The following is an 18069-nucleotide window of genomic DNA, read 5'->3' on the forward strand; positions in this document are numbered from 1 at the left end:
CTCCGCCTTTGTCACCGTGGCCCGGTGCCGGCACTTGCTCTGTGGGACAAGGGTTTGATCTGAGCACACGTGGGGGTAAAAGTGTGAGCGCGTGTGAGAGCCGAGGAGGGGGGAAGGAGGAGGGGGAGGGCCAGGAGAGTGAAAGGGGGAGGAGGGAAAGAGTTAGAGACCGGAGGGAGGTGGGGGGCAGGGCGGCGTGCGGAGCGCCCTGGATGGCTCTGATTGACTGGTTGCTCAGCCCGGCTTTATTATTTCAAATTAGACGTGCATCGCACACAAGTGGAAACATAAATCTTCAATATAAGAAAGAGCCTCCGAGCATCGGAAGCAGAAAAACCGTTTCTTCTCAGGTCCCGGTAAAGGGGCCGGAGAAAAGACTGATTACTACCAGCTGAGACAGATGGTTTCCTTTAACTTTGGAAACTGCTATTTTTAATTGCTTGTATTAATTTTGCATGAGATGTATCGGCTCCAGGGGGAAGCTTAAAGAAGGCTGTTAGTATCCCTGAAAGAAACGGACATAAGGCTCTGATTTGCCCTTTTTCACCTCCGGGTTTTTTGGTTTTTTTTCCTTCACCCTCGCCTAGTCGCCTAGATTTTCCCTTTGTATGCTCAGGAAAGACGTGAGTTTATCTTCCTAAAAGTTACTATTGAGTAAAAGAGGGGAAGGAAATCTGGGGACATTTGTGGGAGCGTCTACATAAAATAATCGTCGATCTGAGGCTGCAAATATATTTTCCTAGACACTCTGGGACATGTGCAACAGATCTTAGTCTGAATATCTGCAGGCAAATCATCTAAAGGAGAATGAACCTCATACATTGGTCCGGAAAAAAAAAAAAAAAAGGTGTGTGTGTGTAAGTGGGGGGCTGAGAAGGGAGAACTAACCTAGGCTGGTCTCAAAGATTTACCGCGACACTAGTTACATTTTTTAAAAGAACATTTAAATGAACAATTCATGTGTCTTTAAGTGTAAACAGCAACCTCAGGATTCGGGGGGAATATTCCTTGAGTGTGCTCTCTTACTTTACAGTCTTTCCCCCTTGAACAGGAGTTTAAAGACACAATGTAAAGAGAAAGTAAAGGATGTTTGAGATCCCGCTCACTGCCGCCCCTGGCACTGTCCCTAACGAAAGTGTTTGCAATGTAAAGAATCTTTCGCAAAATAGTCTTGGGAGTCACTCACCTTCGAGTAGGCTTTACCCCTTTGCTAGGGGGTGGAGGGAGCAGGGAGAAGAACGGGGGGAGGGAGCAAGGGTGAGCAGTTAGGCATTTTTGCTGCAATTCCAGCTGGGAAATTCGAGGATTAAAAACTCTGGAACAGGTTTACCAGACTTTTCGAAGACTACCTGGATTTGCATTTACTTTGCATGAACACTCTGAAGAAAGGCGAGCTCACGCCGGCAAGGGAGTGTATGTAAAACAGGACAGTGGAAGGTGCACAGCGAGTTCGGGGCTCTAACTCTCCTGACAGTTTGTCACGATGGCTGAGTCCTAAGAAATGCCAGTCTAATTCAAAATAAATGAGTTTCTGTGGAGTAGGACAGTCTTTTCCGCAAAGTCCCGTGGAATAAAACATTCCCAAGACGCGCAGTTTCCGTGTCTCACAGAAAGGGACAGAAAACACCGTGTCAAGCTTTGCAAATCTTAATTTGAGGGCTGCTCGTCTCTGTCCATGGTGCTAATTCCTGCCTCTTTCTCTTGCGTGGTTGCCACGGTATAAATTCACACTGGTGTCAATTTTCACAACTTTCCCCCCTTTCGGTGAAAGGCAAGTCCACATACTATTTTAAGAAGAATAAATAAAAGAGTAATCAGCAAGATATATGATATCTGTATTTCTCATGCAGACATTAAACTATCATATTTCCAATAGTATGAACCACAACCCCCTACTCCACCAAACTAACACGTAATATTTTTATTCATCTAAGAAGGTTTACTGTTGGAAATTATTGCCTTAAGCCAAACATTGTAAACTAATTTTAATAGTTTAACTTCTTTATTTACTTAAAAAACGTTACAAGTAGTTTACAGCAACTTTTATTATAAAATGTAAAATCACTCCTTCCCTTGCCCCCAAGACCTGTAGTGTAAAGGAGTTATTTATCCTAAAAGACATTTTCCACAACAGTTTTGCATATTCTTGAGAATAAATGTTCTCTTATATAGAAACTTCAGTAAAATAATCAATTACATTCATTACTTTTTCGGTTTTGAGAACTATTCTTTTGCAACTTTATCCACCTCACACTTTTGCTGCAAGTTCGCAGTCATTCTCTTCATCTCTCTCTTTTCTGCTGCAATTCAAAATAATGTCAGGAACTTGGAAGATATGTCAGAGTTCATATAACTTAATCATATTCAAATGTCTTTTAAATACTTTCTAATGCAAATTCAGATGTTGTGGATAATTCTTTTACCAAACTGTGAGTGAAAAGGGGTTGATTGCATTTTTTGCTTATTCTTAAGTGAGATGTTTGCACATAGCCTTTATTAATTAATCATAGGATGGTATGTAGTTGTTAATGTTTCAAGCTATGAGACATGAATTTCAAAGTGAAATCTACATCCAGATATCACTTGTTTTAAAGAGGCTATAATCAATATTTTTTATTTTTAAAAGTTGAAAAAGTACATGTTGCTTATAATACGTCTATCCATTTAAAAGTTTTAAAATGTAAAAACATCTGTTTTAATGAGGAAGTAAAATAGTATTTTAAGATACTTTCACTTTTTAAATAATTTAAGTCCATTTTGCCTACATAAAAAGACAACATGTTAGGGATGACAATATTTTGAATAATATTTTTTCACTCTGCCCAAGCTGAAAAAAACCATAAATACTGAATCTACAGAATTTAGCATTTTTCATTTGAATGAACAAGTTTACTATTTTCCATGTAATTTATTTACCTAATACACATGCTAGATTTTTATTACTCCATATCACTCCCAGCTTTTCACACCTGTCCCTATCATTTTGGGTTACCTACAGATAGATATCACAGTTATCTACAAATCTTTTTTGTGGATATAAACATGCACCAAAAAAAAAAAGTATTAGTTTCCACCTAGTTAGAAGGCACTTATATAATTATAATGGTAAAGATTTACTTCAATGTACTGAAATTATATGGGCATATGCAACTAATTCAATATTAACCTAAGAGCATGGTAACAAGGAGGAAAGACAATTCACTTCATAGGTAAGTCTGATGAAATCAAACAGTATTATACTTTCCCCAAATTGTGTTCATTTAAAGGTTATTTCTCTGTATGGAGCTGGGGACAAGGGGAGGAGTTGAAGGAAGATGACTACAAACCCAATCTTCTGTTATTCATACATCTAGTCTAGATGGGGTGGAGTCTTTCTGTCTTTTCTCCCTTGACTCCATTTCTTCAAAGTGCTTTTCTTTCTTCTTGCTATGAGTTTCACCCAGATCTAGAGAATAGTTTTAAGTTGAAATTAAGACTCCAGAGGTTGTTATATAAAAAGTGGGGGTAGAGGTTAAGGCGTGATTTTATAAACACTAATTATAAGATAACATAGATTCAGGCCTTCTTTCTCAACCCCCAGTTATTGTCATGCAAAGTAATAGAACTCGTATATTGTTATACAGGCTACATGGGAGATAAACAGGTCTGTTTTTCACCATTAATCATTTATCAACACTCAAGGACACTCTCAAAGAACACTGATTTACTGTATTCCTCACTTCCAAGTCATTTTGCTTTGGGATCATCTGTCCCATTCCCCTCCATGACACCCTACCCTTTTGCAATCTCTAACTCTTACCTGTCTCTTCTTTTTCCGGCATTCTCAAAGATAGCGACTAGTTGTGAATATGTAAAGGAATCCCTTTCAAAAAGGCATGTGCCTCTGGTTAAGATACATTACATTGTGTAAGAATGGTAAAAACTGTCTAGGAAGTTGGTGCTATCTTTCAAGATTGAAAAGAGAAATTCTGGCTGGAAAAGAACGTAGGTCAAATGAATATTGTGTCTACTTATACATCCAGACGATCCTGAGGACCTCACTTTCACTTAGAGGAAGAAACAATTATCATGCATAAAACTGTATTTTGGTCTCCTGAATGCTGTTAAAATATGGGGTTGTAATAAAGTAGTCTTCCTCTGTGAAGCAGAAACATTGATAGCACTTGGTCTTCTGGTTAAACTTAAATCCTCACAGAAAGAGCCCTGATAAAGGTTCAACTATCTTTGCTGTCAGCAATACATGTGTGGTCCAAGGACTGTACCTGTCTGCAAATGCAGAGGAGTGGCTTGTTCCAGTTTTATATACAGCTGCTCTTTTTGAGAGCCATTAGACACCTCGAAGTGAAGGACCTTAGCTCTACTCAATACCTCTTTTTCTGGATAGGATATTTATCCTACACTTTTCTATTCTAACATGAAGTGAAAGCCAATTCAAACCGTGCAGCTTTATTTGAGAGCATTTCTGACTTTATCTTTATCTTAAAAAGATGCTTTAAAAAGGGGTTCGTGGGGACACATAAATCTGAAATATGCGTATATTGAAATAAAGACATACAATTACCTAACATCTAATACAAAACACAATACTGAACACAAATCGAAAAAAGGCATGCGGGCAAATAATGGATGTACATTCATCCCTTTCACTCGGATCAAAGAGAGGGAGCTCTCAATGACTCATACATACCGGACAGAGAGTTAAATGTTATAAAGAAATATGCCATAGATGCAGCAGTGATGGCAAAGGAAATGAATCTTTCTGAAGCAGAAAGATTTAAGAGGAAAGGAGATCGTGCCATATCGCAAACTCTGATAGTACAGTTCCAACCCTCCCACGTTGCTCTCTCCACATTTCTTTTTGCTTCTTGCATTTCCCTTCGCCGCCAGTGTTAAGAGTGTACCTCCCCGCACAACTTACCTTGAAACGGGACTCCATTGAGCTCTCGAGAGTGACACAAGCCCATAGCCAATCGTCTCACGCGGCACCGCCTGGGCGGACTCAATGGAAGCGTCTGGACCAATCAGGATCCTGGGGCGATGAGCAAGTTACGTTGTGGCGCGATTCGGCGTATACTTCCGCGCGTGCTGCCCGGGATAGGAGCCTGGCAGAGCAGCTGCACACACGGCAGTGCGGAGGCAGAGAAGGGGTTGGTGATACGGTGCTATAAATCTGTGGTCCAGTCCACCTCCCTTTTAAGACGTCCTCCCCCCTATTTCTGTTCTCAGTTAGAGATGCAGCAGCTTACTCCTGTAGCGACCTACTAAAAAGCAACAAGGAGAAAGACATCGTCTTTTTGAAAAAACGTTCTTTCGTCTCTTTTCTTTGTTCCTTGGTTTGTTTTTCTTGCCCCTTTTTGTTTAGTTGAACGGCAATAGGAGGGTAGTCTCTCCGTCTTTTTAAACTCTTTTTTAAGTTTCCCCTCCCCTTTCATATTTTTTTTTTCGCCATTTCTTTTAGCATTGGACTTTGGGGTCGAAAGCGTTTCTTTTTATTTGCTTCTTTTAAGCCGAGCACAGTTTAGGTTTCGTGCTGTCTTAAGAGAACTATCCAGCAGCTTCTTGCTCATCCTTATTGGGAGAACTGCACCGTTACTTTAAAAACACACATACACAAAAACCTTAAGGGAGAAAGGTAAGTTTCGGTTTGGTTTCTTTAATCATTAGTTGCAGCGATGCGCTGGCAAACCCAGAAAACCTGTAAGTGAGCGGAATACAGAATATGAAGTTAATTGCACATGTTTGTCTCATTTCAAAGCTACTGTTCTGCTTTTTTAATTTTAAAGAGCTAGACTAAAAGACGGTGGACGCATGCTTAGCCTACTGAATATTCGTAAATGTCCATGGCAGAAACTTAAGTGGTAAATGTGGCCAGGGGGAGTAGGGGTACAATGGGAGGTTAGATGTGGAGTGAGCTTCAAGATTGAGATCGGAAGTTCATTTCGTGGGGAGAGAGGGATAACTTGGGTGTTGGGGATGCATGCCTCTACTTTCGCTCAGCAACCGAAGGACGGGAGAGGCTTTACGATCATTAAGGGGAATCAGAAGCCTGGACTGGCAGATTAGACTAGCGAAAACCACAGGCTTAATTGCATTAACCAGATAGCATGTGCTGGGGAGATGGGATTGCCAGATGGAATTTAGATGCTGCACCAGGCAGCGAGTTGTAGTTGACTGAAAAAAGTACATGCCGCCTGAGGGCTGGGGCTGGGGCTGGGCTAGGGTTGTTAGAAGCTGTCAGAACTCATCATTGTATGCGGGCTCTGATTCACGGACTCCAATTATCATAATTCAGTTTTAAAAGAAGATAGCCAATTTAGGGCTGAATTCTTAAGCCTGTACCGGATATGAGATTCCCTTTGTTCAGAAAAGCGTAAATAAGATCCTTGGAGCTGTGTCTATGAAGTGCCGGCTGCTTGGGAGCCTCGCTGTGCTGGGCGCTGGGAAGTGGATTCCAAGCCCTGTCCTTGGTCCTACGCGGCTGACTTCGCCTTCGGGAAAAGGGGGAACCCCTTTGCAGCCGCGAGGCTTCGCAGCCACCCCAGGAGCCAACTCGGCTACGTAGCCCTCACCCCCTCCTTACCGCCCCCCCTTCCTCGAATAGCTATTGTTAAATTGACGCCAGGAGAAAGATGGTTGGGGATGACAAGCTGGGCAGATAGGCACACGCTTCATTTTAACTTTTGTGATTTCTCAGGGTTTAGGAGAAATCATTTGGCTTTCTACTGCCAAAGAGAGGATCCAGGGTAGATGTGGGAAAGGGGGAGGATGTTCGCGGGGCGGGGAGGGCGGAAGGGGTGGTGGTGGTGGAACGAGCTGCTGGCTTTCCTAAGAGAAGTTTAAATTATTGGCACGAGGGGGGTGTGGGTGAGTGTGTGCGTGAGAGCGCTCATGTGGTGCTCGAGAGGCAGAGGATGGGGAAAAGCTACAAAGCCGGCTGGGGTTAACGTCTCGTTGCTCCTCACCCCACCCACTCTCCCGGCTGGGAAAGCCAGCGCACCGTCAGCCTCCCGGACTCGACTCTGCGAAGGGCGGTGGGGACTAGGGATGGCAAGGTGGCAGTGCCCACCACTGGAGCTCCGCGGCGGACGAGACCTCGCGTGGCCATTGTTGCTTAATTTATGCCCAGCACGTTGCTACGCACCCACCTATTTCACGTCTGTACAGAATTAATACGAGAGCTATACAACTGTGACAAATTGGAGGTTGGATACGTTCCCCGTTTCCCATTTTCAAGTACCAGTTAGCAAAACTGATGGCGAGACTGGGTATTTTCTCTCGTAATTACCAGCTGCAGGTCTGGTTTTATTATGGCGAGGGTGAGAGAAATAGCCAACCATTTAGTATTTACTCTTAACACTGCTGGACAGGGATGGAGGTCTCTGTACTTTCTCCCCGAAATGCACGGATTCTGTCCCTTCCTCCTCTCATGTACAAACACTCCAGTTGGTTAAGATTCTAAACCTTCAGCCGTTCTCCGCACCCCTATTTATTATACCCATCCTCTGGGGATGGGAGGGAGATTAATGTTTTATTTCCCAGGCCTACACTATTAACTGCAACCTATAAAACGTAGACCTAAAATGAAAATTTTTAGAAAGTACACAGCAGACAATAGTAACTAAAGAAATTATTTTCCAAATTGAAAATCAGTTTCTAAAGGTCAGAAAAAGGGTGTTCGTGTTTTGGGGAACAGAAGGGTAGGAAATGTGTTTGGGCCTTAAGACTTCCTTGTAAAATGGCTTCTTAAATGGGACATCTGAAAGATTTGTCAGAATATGAACAGATAAGTCCGCAAAAAAATATGTTGAGAGTTTCGAAGTTGTTATGGGGTTAAAATTTTATTTTTTAACTCTCGCCCTTACTTATTGCTGTCATTGCCTGAGAGTGTCTTACAGCAGGCACTTCTTCCCCTTTCCCTCTTTTAACCAAGTGCTTGGGCACCCCGCTTCATAAAGCTAACCTGTTCTGGAGCTCTTCACAAAAAACGCTACGGTTGTAGGCAGAAGTGGTTTGGAAGACTTGGGGAACTCTTTTGAGAGCTCTCCCATAATTTAGTCAGCGTCAGGAAGTAGGGCGTAGGGCATTCTAAGAGTTTTAGGTTTGGATTGATAAATTAAGTAGGCCCATTTTCGCCTAACGTTTTGGAAATAGGCATTTTTAGCAATCCCCCGTGTCTGGGATGAGAATATTATAATTAACTATTTACTGAGAGGTCAAAGAGGCGCAGGCGCTTTGAGCAGTTTTCCCAGGAACCCACACAAAGTCAATTAAGGTCATTTAATTGCAAATCGGATTTCGGGTGACACAGAAATGGTGATATAGAATCAATTAGCTGTATCCGGTGTCCCCAGACTGGGTCCCACAAATTGAGGGATGGCCTGTCTCACTTTTGACCTTGGTTGAGCCCCCTACTTCACTATGCTGATTAGACTTCGCCTAAGAGGGCAAATTTGCCTCTCCCACCCCCGCCCTGGGTTAAACGAGTCCCCTCCCTTCCCCCCCACACCGCTCCGCCCGTCGCATGGGGGCGGGGAGCGCTGGACGCCCTTAGCGGACCTTGCTGCATCAAACCCGCATCATGCCCTTGAAGCTGTAACCTCGGTCACGTTCTTGCGGCGACTGGGTCGCCCACTGCTCTGTTCCTTTCTCTTACCTCCTCCAATTTCAGGTAGGTATGACAGGTGATTTTTTAAATGTAGTATTTTAGGAGAAGGGCTAAAACCGATGCCTTTGCAATGAAAAAAATCCCAACTACAGGTGCTCTCGTAATTAAGGGGCCCAGCAGGTGTAAAAACGTGCTCCAGCCGCGTGGCTCCGGGGTCGGTTTTGACTTCCAGCCGTGGGGCCGGGTCTGAGGACAGGCACAGGTTTTTCTGGGGAAAAGGGATTGAGCTTGGCGAGGGGGCGGGCCAAGGCAAGGCAGCGATGGGACGCCCCCTCGGTGAAGAGTTGGCCATTTCGGGTCTTGCGTGGGGGGGCGATAGAAGGATGCGGCTAGCGGCAAGCCTTTGCATAGTGGAGTGCAGGATTTCCTACTTTGCGATTGAAGCAGAGTATAGCACCCCGCACAGGTACTCTGGGCTTATTTAAACGTCAGGTTCTCTCTAGAGAGGCAGGGAGGGGGCAGCAGGGGCTAAGCCTTCATTTTCCGTCCAGGGACAGGACCCCTTGGCTGCGAAGTAGGGGGAAAAAGAGAATTTTTGAAAGAGACACACATATGTGTGTATACTTATATATATTTATAAATACATTTATGAACACATAAAGTAACCCCCACGTTAGCTGCTATGACTCCCCGTTAGCGCCCCGGGCCTCGGGATTTGCAAACTTGCACCTGGAATCGGCCTCCTCTGGGCGCTCAACGCTCTCCACCGAGTCCCGGGAAACCTTGTCGGGGAAGCCTGGTGAGACTCGGAAGCCCGGAGGGACGGAGCTGAGCTGCTGAAGCCCGGCGTCTCCCTGCAGGCACGGTCCCGCGGGGCGGTCGGGCAGGGCACGCGCCGGCGGCGGTCGCGGCGCCGCGAACTCGCCGCCGGCCCCGCCTCCTGGCGCTCTTCCAAGCAAGCCCCTCCTTCCCGCCCAGCTACAAACGGCGGGACCGCGGCGCCGGGGCGTCACTGAGGCAGCAGCCGGCCGGGTGAGGAGGGCGGTCGCCGGCGCGGCGCGGGTGGGGCGGGGGTTCCGCCGGCTTCCAGTCCCCCTTCCCGCCGCCGCCACCGCCTCTCCGCGGAGCTCGCCCCGAGCGACTCCTCCGCGGCAGTGCTGACGGCCAGCGGCACGAGCCGTAGTAGCTGCAGCTTCGAGTCACAGCAGGCAAGTGCGGGGGGCGTGGGGGCGGGGACGGCGCCCGCGCCTTGCCCCTAGTCCATTTTGGACGCCGAGGCTAAGGTCTGTGCGCGCCCCCGCTGTGTCTAGCGGGGTAGGGGGTGGTGCGCCCTAGTCCGAGCTCTGGGCGGGAACACTGGTGGGGGCGGCGGAGGTTGTGCCCGCGAAGTTCCTAGAGCTCAGCCCGTTGCGGCGGGAGTAGAGAGAATTGGGCGCCTCGGGAGGTGGCACCGCCCCTCCCGTGGGCACAAGCAGGTTGGGGGCGGCGGGAGCCGAGCGGGGCCAGTCGCGCCTGGTAGCGTGCACGGGCGTGGACGTGCCCGGGTGCGGCCGCGTGTAGCGCAAGAAGGAAACTGCTGAGACGCAGGTGAGTGTATTGGAGGGAAAGTGGGGGAGGGGGCTTTTCTAGAAAAAGGGCAGGATTCCTGTGTTGGACTGGCAACCCCGCCTTGCGGGAGAATGTGTGCACTGGCTTCTCCTGCGGAACACGCCGGGGTGGTGTCTGGTGTGTGCCCACTTGCTACGGCGTCTCCGCGCGCGCGGTCCTTGGAGCTCTCGGGGCGTTTGGAGACTTACACCGGCCGCGTTGTGTGCGGAGGTGGTGTAGGGCCGCGGGCGCCCAGGGCAGGGGCAATGATGATCCCCTTGTGCGTGTTAGGTGAGGCCCGTCGCAGCCGCGCGAGGTCGTAGCTCGCGGTCACATCTCGGGTTTGCGCGCGAGGCGTGCGCTGCGCGGGAAGCGCGGGCGCTCTGCCGGGCGAGGCCGGCTCTGGGATTTCAGTTCGCTTGCCGTGGTTACGGCAGCTGCTCCAGCTTGGCCGGGAGGGCCCGCCAGCGGCGGCCCGGGTGGCGCGGACCAGTGTGCGTGCGCTGGTGAGACTGGGGGAGCCAGCGTCGGTTCACTGGCAGGTGCTCCTCCAGTGGCCGTGACAATGCTCAGCCAGCAGTCTTTCTCACGGCATTTCCTTAAAAGCCTCCTTGTTATCCTTGAGGGCCAGAGCGTAAAACCATGCCTCTAGATGCGAGCTATGAGCATGCAGTTGTAGCTGTCCAGATGGTCATTTAGAATTGTGTGCATTTTTAAAGACCATCTTTATGACAAAGATTTTCAAGTCCTATCGTCTCTACATTTTCTGAAAACGTGGGAAAAGGAGGATTTGCTACGAGTTGTCCACTGTCCTTTATTCCCTCCCTCAAAGAACGGTTCTTAGAAGTGCCGAAATGTAATAACCTTCGGCAAGGACCAAAGCGCTTTTAAAACTTAATTTTCTAGTGGCCCTATTCCTAATAATTCTGAATAAAAATTTAGCCCAGCCTCAAAACTTACGGCAAATCAGTCCATTTAAAACCATTCGAATATCAATTGGTGTGTAATGTCCCCATTCCCTCAAGTAAAATCTGTTTGTTTGAAATATTGTTTTGTTGCCCTTGAAGAGTTTTCTCAAGAATCGTTTCGCCAGAGTCACTTGAATTGCCCATTTCTTGTGGAAGCTGACCTGGAGTCTCCATTTTGGTGAGCGGGTGGAAAAGCTGTCCTGCATCTGCCTTGTCTTAGTAACCTTTGGGTACATGTAAATGGTGACTGTATTGCTGAGTGGACCCGAATGTTACTGCATTTGTGGTAGGGCCCTTGTTTATAGGGGGTTTGTTGGGATGCTAAGGTAACACTGTGAAGGTTGTGGGGAGGATATACTTAGGGGAAGTTCGCTTGCAAACTATGGGGAGAGAAGGAAGAGGAAGGAAACATCTGGAAAATAAAGGCCAGAATGGGGTAGGAAAAATTAGAATATGAAGAAACACGTTACATTAAATTTTGTGGGATTCCTCTTTTGTAATTTTCCTTTTTGAGAGAGTATTTTTATTTTTGTGTGATTAAAACTAGCCCCTTGTTGCCTGTTATTTGGGTAACTTTGTGCTGCCATCTTTCAGGGAGTTAGTTGTTTTTTTCTTCCCTTGAAAGACAACTTTAGGTGTGTAAGCCCCTCCCTCTTCCTTATCTTTAGGTGTTTTCTTCATTGTGTAGTGTCTTCTTTCAGGAACAATCAAGTCAGCTATGTTCAGTGCTCACATTCTTTCCCTGTGGTTCAAGATAATTTTAGTTATAGGGTATGCTTCTTGTTTAGAACAAGTACCCAGTGCTGGTCAGTGTCCACCACTCTACCTATTACTTACTATGGAACCTTTTTTCTTTTCTAGGCCTAAGATGTGTTTTTATAGATCCCCTCTGATTTAGTTTTTTTGGTTGATTTGTTCTGGTTACCGCCTCTTCACAAGAGAAAAACAAAGCCCTTCTGTCCCAGTTTCAGTGGTTTTAGTTAAGACTCAGCTCCTGGTAGGTTAAGGAGAATGATGCTGTGAGTGTCATATACCATCATTCCTTGAACCAACCTTTTGATTATTTGTACACAGACAGATGCTGCTGGCTGAATCCTTGTAACCAACCGCTCTTGGCTCTTCCAGCCTTCCCTGCTTATCTTTTAAAAATAATGTGCCTCCCCTCCTGCCACCCCACTTCTATTCTAGAAGCAAGTCTTAGGTTCTCTTTAAGGACACAGCAAAGCCTTCCAGAATATCCTGACTTTTAAGCTGGGATCAACCTTTTCCTCTTTCTTTGCTGAAAGACATTTTTTTAAAAAACCTGTGACGCTTTTCAGGCATTATTAGCATTGCACAAGAGCACCACAGTGGCAAATTAGCCTTCATGTTCTTTTTCCCCAAAGGACTAGATACTCTGAAATAGCTTCTTAAGCTTCTTATCAAGACTGACTTTACCATTCGCCTTTTTGATGACTTGTCTGCATGGTAGCATCAGTATTTTGGCTCCCATTTGATGTCTTATTCAATCTATCACATCGTCACATTCTTATTGCCACTTTTATCACTCATAATGTTTATCTGGAATTGAGAGAGGCTAGAATCTGTGGTACTTAGCTTGGTTTGGTTACTTTTTTGTTGACATTTTAAGGGGGCTAGATGGTGTGCCACTGTGGAAAACCTGCCCATTGCAGTCTACCCCCAGCTCTTTGTTTCTTGGCTACTCAGCTGGACAGGTCAAAAATTATAGTAAGCTACCACATTTGAGTGTGTGTGGGGGGAGGTTAATTTTTTTTTTTGGCGTGAGTACTTAGTTACAGGTAGGACTGCTTTTCCAGCTTGTAACCGGTACGGTTGCATATCCTGCCCAGTCTTGAAATTCTTAAGAATTTTTGGACAAGGTTACCCTGCATTTTCATCTTGCACTGGGACCCACATATTACGTAGCTTTTCCTGGTTAGATGCCTTCCCACTTGTTAGTATTTAGCTGTCAGTATTGCTGCTTTGTTGATATATTATGGAACTGTTTGAAGGCTTTATGTCTGGTGATGCCACACCTGACTATCAAATTCACTATGGAGGACATAAAATGCATAAAATTTTTTCTTGCTTTGGCCATTTGCATTTTACAGGTGTAGAAGTCTTCACCTGTTCTGGTTATGCACGGAGCCCACATATTGTAGTTCAGTGCCAAATCCACAGTTTTGTGTGTTCTAATTTGGGAAGAACATTTATTGTATATTTATTTGGTTCAAGATACTAGACGGTTTATAGTGCTAGTTAATTATTTAAGGATTTCACATAACGTAAATTTGCCAAGTGGAAACAGAAGACACTTAAGCTTGAAAGGCAGTGCTTATTTTAAGTCTTTTACATATTAAAAGATAAATGTTTTATTATGATTTAAATGATAACTTTTGGAGCCTGAATTAAAAGTCGAAGTTTGCGTAACAAAATCTTAGATTTTTGTGGAGTACTTAGGACATTTTTCACTAGTAAATTTAACAGATTTGGCTTTCAGCTTGTGTGATGTGTATCATAAGTTTCATTTTAGTAAGGTCGCTAGAAGAATTTTTTATTTCAAGGGAAGATTTTTTTGTATCTCTAGGCTTGTATTCCATTGTGTAAAACAAAACAAAAGGTAACTCTTGTGTGAGCAACACTGTGCTAAATGCATTATCATAGACATCTTCCCCTTTAATATCAATGTTAAGTTTCTAGAGATTGGTCTTAATAAAAATAACTATTTTTGCAGCGAGCATTATTTTCTCAGAGCTTTGAGTTACGCTCTCAATGCATCAGTTGAATTGATATTCTTAATGACATGGTACCTTTTTGAATATTGCTGAATAGTTTTGTGTGATAACAGATACAGGTTTTCATTGTGAGAAATCTTTATGAAGAGAAGGATGGGGGCTTTGAGGAGTAAAATAGGTAAAATAACCCAGAAACTCATAAGAGTAGGTGGAATGGGGATAAAACTAAACCAGTTTATAGAATGCCTTACAGTGTCTTTTTTTTTTAAATAAACTTGCAGTTTCTTAGTATATATTTATATTACTGATATCTATTACATCAGTTTCTGACTGTAAATGAATAGCAGATAAGGTCTGACATGCAAAATCCCCTTTCCCACTTTTAAAAATGTATTTTAAAAAACTTGACAAATTTAAAATTATACTTATTGTAAGGCAGTGACAGTAAAATGATGGTTTTTTTTTTTTTTTTTAAGAAACAATGAAGGTTTTGCTTTAGCACTGGTATATTTTGAACCAGGTATGTTATCTACAGTTTGATGTACATGTATATTTTTCCCTTGGCCAATCTAATACAGATGCTCCTGATAAACCCATGGCAAGTTGAAAATGGCATTAAGTTAAAAATGTGTTTAATACGCCTAACCTACTGAATATCAGAGCTTAGTCTAGCCTACCTTAAACGTGCTCAGAACATTTATGTTATAGTTGAGCAAAATCATCTGGCAACACAGCCTATCCGTTTTTTATTCTCATGATCCATTGGCTGAGTGGGAGCTGTGGCTTGCTACCATTGCCCTATATCGAGAGAGTCTCTTACCACAGACTGCTAGCCCGGGAAAGGATCAAAATTCAAAATATAGTTTCTCCTAAACGTGTGTTACTTTTATATCATCATACAGTTGAAAAATCGTAAGTTTGAACCATCATAAATTGGGGACTATCTGTAGTGATAGATTTAATACTCGGGTTTTTCCTTTGACTTAAAAAAGTTTATCATGAAAAGGAAATTTATATTATAAATGTTCTTTTCTTCCAGAATTTTGTTTTTGTGGGTTGTTCATTATTGGAGATTATTTCAGCAACTTTAAAGACTATGTTAATAGGATATCGCAAAAATCTTTTATAAATATCAAAGCAATAAACTATTCCTTCAAGATGGGTTTTTATTCTTTTTTTTTTTCACTGAAAGCTTTAGTACACACTTTCTTGACTAATTTCATCTCTTTATGGGACTAGGGAATGATAGTTGTTTTGAGATTCTTAGCTTTCCTGCATTTCTTTAGAGTCATTGTAAAATTGGAAGTTCTTGTTAATATTGAGGGGCTACAGTCTCTTAAAGCATTTGAAGAAAGCTGTAGCTGTCTCTTCCTAGAGAAATATATACAAATGATTAAGAAATTTCCATACAGTTTTTAGTATTTTGCACTTTGGAAGAAAGCGTGTTAAAATGAGGTTCCATTTGGGAAATAGGACTTTGGCAATTAGAGTTGTCTTCCTATACTTAGTGAGAACGGGATGCAGTCATTCAGAGGTTCTTGTCTGCTGTTGAGTTAGTGATGTGGGGCCTTTAGCATTCTTTGAAGGATGACTGACTCTTAGCTTTCCTGTCTCACAGTTTGCTTTAAAATCCATTCTGTTTTTGTAAACAAATAGTCACACACATAAGGTCTTGTGCTTACCGTGCAGCCAGTTTATTTGCTGAGTTGTCTCAGTAGGTTTTGTCACTTAGGTTGCAATTCTTCATTTAGCACAGCCAGGTAGAAAATACTAGGCTAGAATCTGAAGTTTTCAGCATCTGATTTGGTTTAATTACTTATATCCTTGGTTTCTTAACCTTTGATTGTGTATAAAGTCTTACCCTCCCCATCTCAAGGACCACGTAAAGATGAGCATATTGAAGTACAAGATTTTTTGACAATGAAATGACATTGACTGAATTGGAAAGGTGGTAATAGGTGGTTACTTCTTGATTAGTTTTATATTTTTGGCTTTCAGTGTGTTATTATGAACCATTTTTAGTGATTTTGTTTTTTTATAATACACCATCATATGTTTATTTCTGCCATGAAGTAAAAGAAAAATCCCAGACTGCAGGGATGATTTGAGAGAGTTGTGACTTTGGACATTTCAGTATGGAAATAGACATATTTATACCTATGATGATGGAACTTGGAAAGTTTAAAATGCATTTTCCTTGAAAATATAAATAATGCTAAAAGATTACGTATGAGACTGAGAATTTAGCCAGCTAACATTCCAGGAATATAAATTTCTTAATTTAAATTTCTCATATTTTTTTCAGTGAAAAATCAAAATTTTAAATTTAACCATTTATATTAAAATAGTCCGCATTTTCTCTGATTTGAATTTTATTTAACCTCTTGTCAAGAATCCATTCCTATACATCACAAAATGGAGTTTACACAGAAATACATTTTTTCGCCTCATTGCTGATGGTGTGAACATCATTGATGGATGCCCTGTCAAGTAAGTTATTGGAAATTGCTCACTTGTTCAGTTTTTAAAGGATGTTTAGCACTTTTTTTATTCTTTAGGCATCATTTGTGTATATCAGAAGTACAAGAGCTATTTCTCAAAGCAAATCACAGTGTATCTGAAAATAAATTCAGTGAATTGGGTAAGGATGGGAAAATATTTCTGGAGCACTTGATCTTGTTTTCTCTGAGCTGCTTTTCAAAAGTAAGAATTTCCTAGTATACTGATGTTGCTTTATTGGAGGTGACATGGCAGGTGAGGGGGTCATCCACCTTTATTAAGGTATCCAGAATGTGTTAAATATACAACATTTATTATAGAGTGAGCAAGTTTTTATAACCTGTTCCCAGGTAAGGCCTATTTCTATTTGAGTTTATTCAACACCACTTTTGATCGCCCCAGGTGCTATTTACTGATTGCTGGCTTATTTTGTTTAAAAACCCTTGAGGTCTTTTTTGTCCTGTGACTCTGAATGACCCATGGACTTTTCCCAAATACGAGGTCATCAGTGCTTTTGACTTTCATCTCTTCCCTTCTCCATAGTCTCCGCAAGGAATTTGAACTACCCACAGCCTTCCTCCCCTCTTTGGGATGAGTCTGTACTTGCCCTCTGTCCCTTGTTTATCCTTTTAGCCTTGTGCTTAGTTCCAGGGCCTGGTAATTTGGGGTCAGGAGCAAACTGCTCACTTGTCCCTTTATTTTCTTACCGTGCTTGTGCTTTTGCATTGGCTCTTAGGCACTTTGTTACATTTTACTTACTGAAGAATATCTTCTGTGACCAAGTGAATCACTGATACCAGAAGGAGCAGTTGGTATCAGTGGACAAATTATTTGTGCCACAGGTTCTGAAGGGTGACCCATGAGCTTCATATGGTCTATAGGTGTTTTGATTGCCCTGAACTGTGTTTTAAATAGTTGTGAGTTGTTGATTTAGGGTTTGGTAATATATAAAGATCTGGAGCCAAATGTATTGCTTCTTGAAAACTTGGAAGGATGGAGCAACAACAATGGAGTCCACATTTATCGACTGCGCCTTAAGGATGAAGCATGGCTTGTTTCACTTTGACCTTGGTTTGTTTGCCTGGCCTTGGTGTCTCTAATGCTGTACTTCCTAAAGCCACGTGAATTAAAAAGTTAAGTGCAAAGACGAAGGTAGTAGTTCTAAAGATTTTATATTCTTTTGATCTCTTGTATTTACAGATAATGTTTGGATCATGTTAAATTGCTCCTTACATATTTAGATTTTATAGTCTCCTTTATTTTAGAGAAGATTTGTCTTGGGTCTCTCCTTCCTTAACCCCTGGTTGAAAAACAGTTTCTCCTTTTATCAAATGAGCTTCTCTCAGCTTAACTTTTCTCTCCTTCCCCCCTGGGATTTTAGACCTGTCCCCAGTGGGAGTAGGGATTTCTCCCTGCCAGTTGCCTGCTTCTATTTGTTCAGATGCTTTGGGATCAACATTGCTACTTGGTGCTGTAAAAACTGATAGGATGTTATGAGCTGTTTAAAAGAGGCCTGTGGCCCATCTGCTAACCTCATTGCTGATGTTGTGAGCTTATAAATGACGTTCTCCCCTCAGATTGTTAAAAAAAAAAAAAAAAGCCGTTATGAGACTACCAGGTGTGTGGTTTATGTGTGTGTTATTTCTCTCCCTTTCCCCTTTATTTTTTTCAGTCT

At 43.0% G+C, this 18069-nt stretch overlaps 1 protein-coding gene and 1 long non-coding RNA gene across 18 annotated transcripts in view; one reads left to right on the forward strand and one right to left on the reverse strand.

The window, feature by feature from the left end:
• Positions 1-18069, forward strand: part of ELAVL2 (ELAV like RNA binding protein 2) — a 159291-nt gene that overhangs the window by 18435 nt on the left and 122787 nt on the right. For 5 of the 17 annotated variants that reach the window (XM_054500726.2, XM_054500729.2, XM_054500739.2 and 2 more), the window contains exon 1: positions 5509-5632. The exons of 4 other annotated variants lie outside the window; for them this stretch is intronic. The gene's annotated coding sequence lies outside the window, so the exon portion shown is untranslated. Of the gene's footprint in view, positions 1-5506; positions 5633-9621; positions 9814-10085; positions 10193-18069 lie in introns of those variants that run through there. 8 more of the 17 variants (XM_054500748.2, XM_054500747.2, XM_054500749.2 and 5 more) reach the window with 6 other exon arrangements.
• LOC134737995 (uncharacterized) lies at positions 1989-7123 on the reverse strand. Its single transcript, XR_010123470.1, has 3 exons — positions 6998-7123; positions 4919-5695; positions 1989-3445 (listed from the first exon to the last, which is right to left on the reverse strand). It is a non-coding gene; the product is annotated as an uncharacterized LOC134737995 (long non-coding RNA).

This window comes from Pongo pygmaeus, chromosome 13 (assembly GCF_028885625.2).
Source record: "Pongo pygmaeus isolate AG05252 chromosome 13, NHGRI_mPonPyg2-v2.0_pri, whole genome shotgun sequence".
NCBI lineage: Eukaryota > Metazoa > Chordata > Mammalia > Primates > Hominidae > Pongo > Pongo pygmaeus.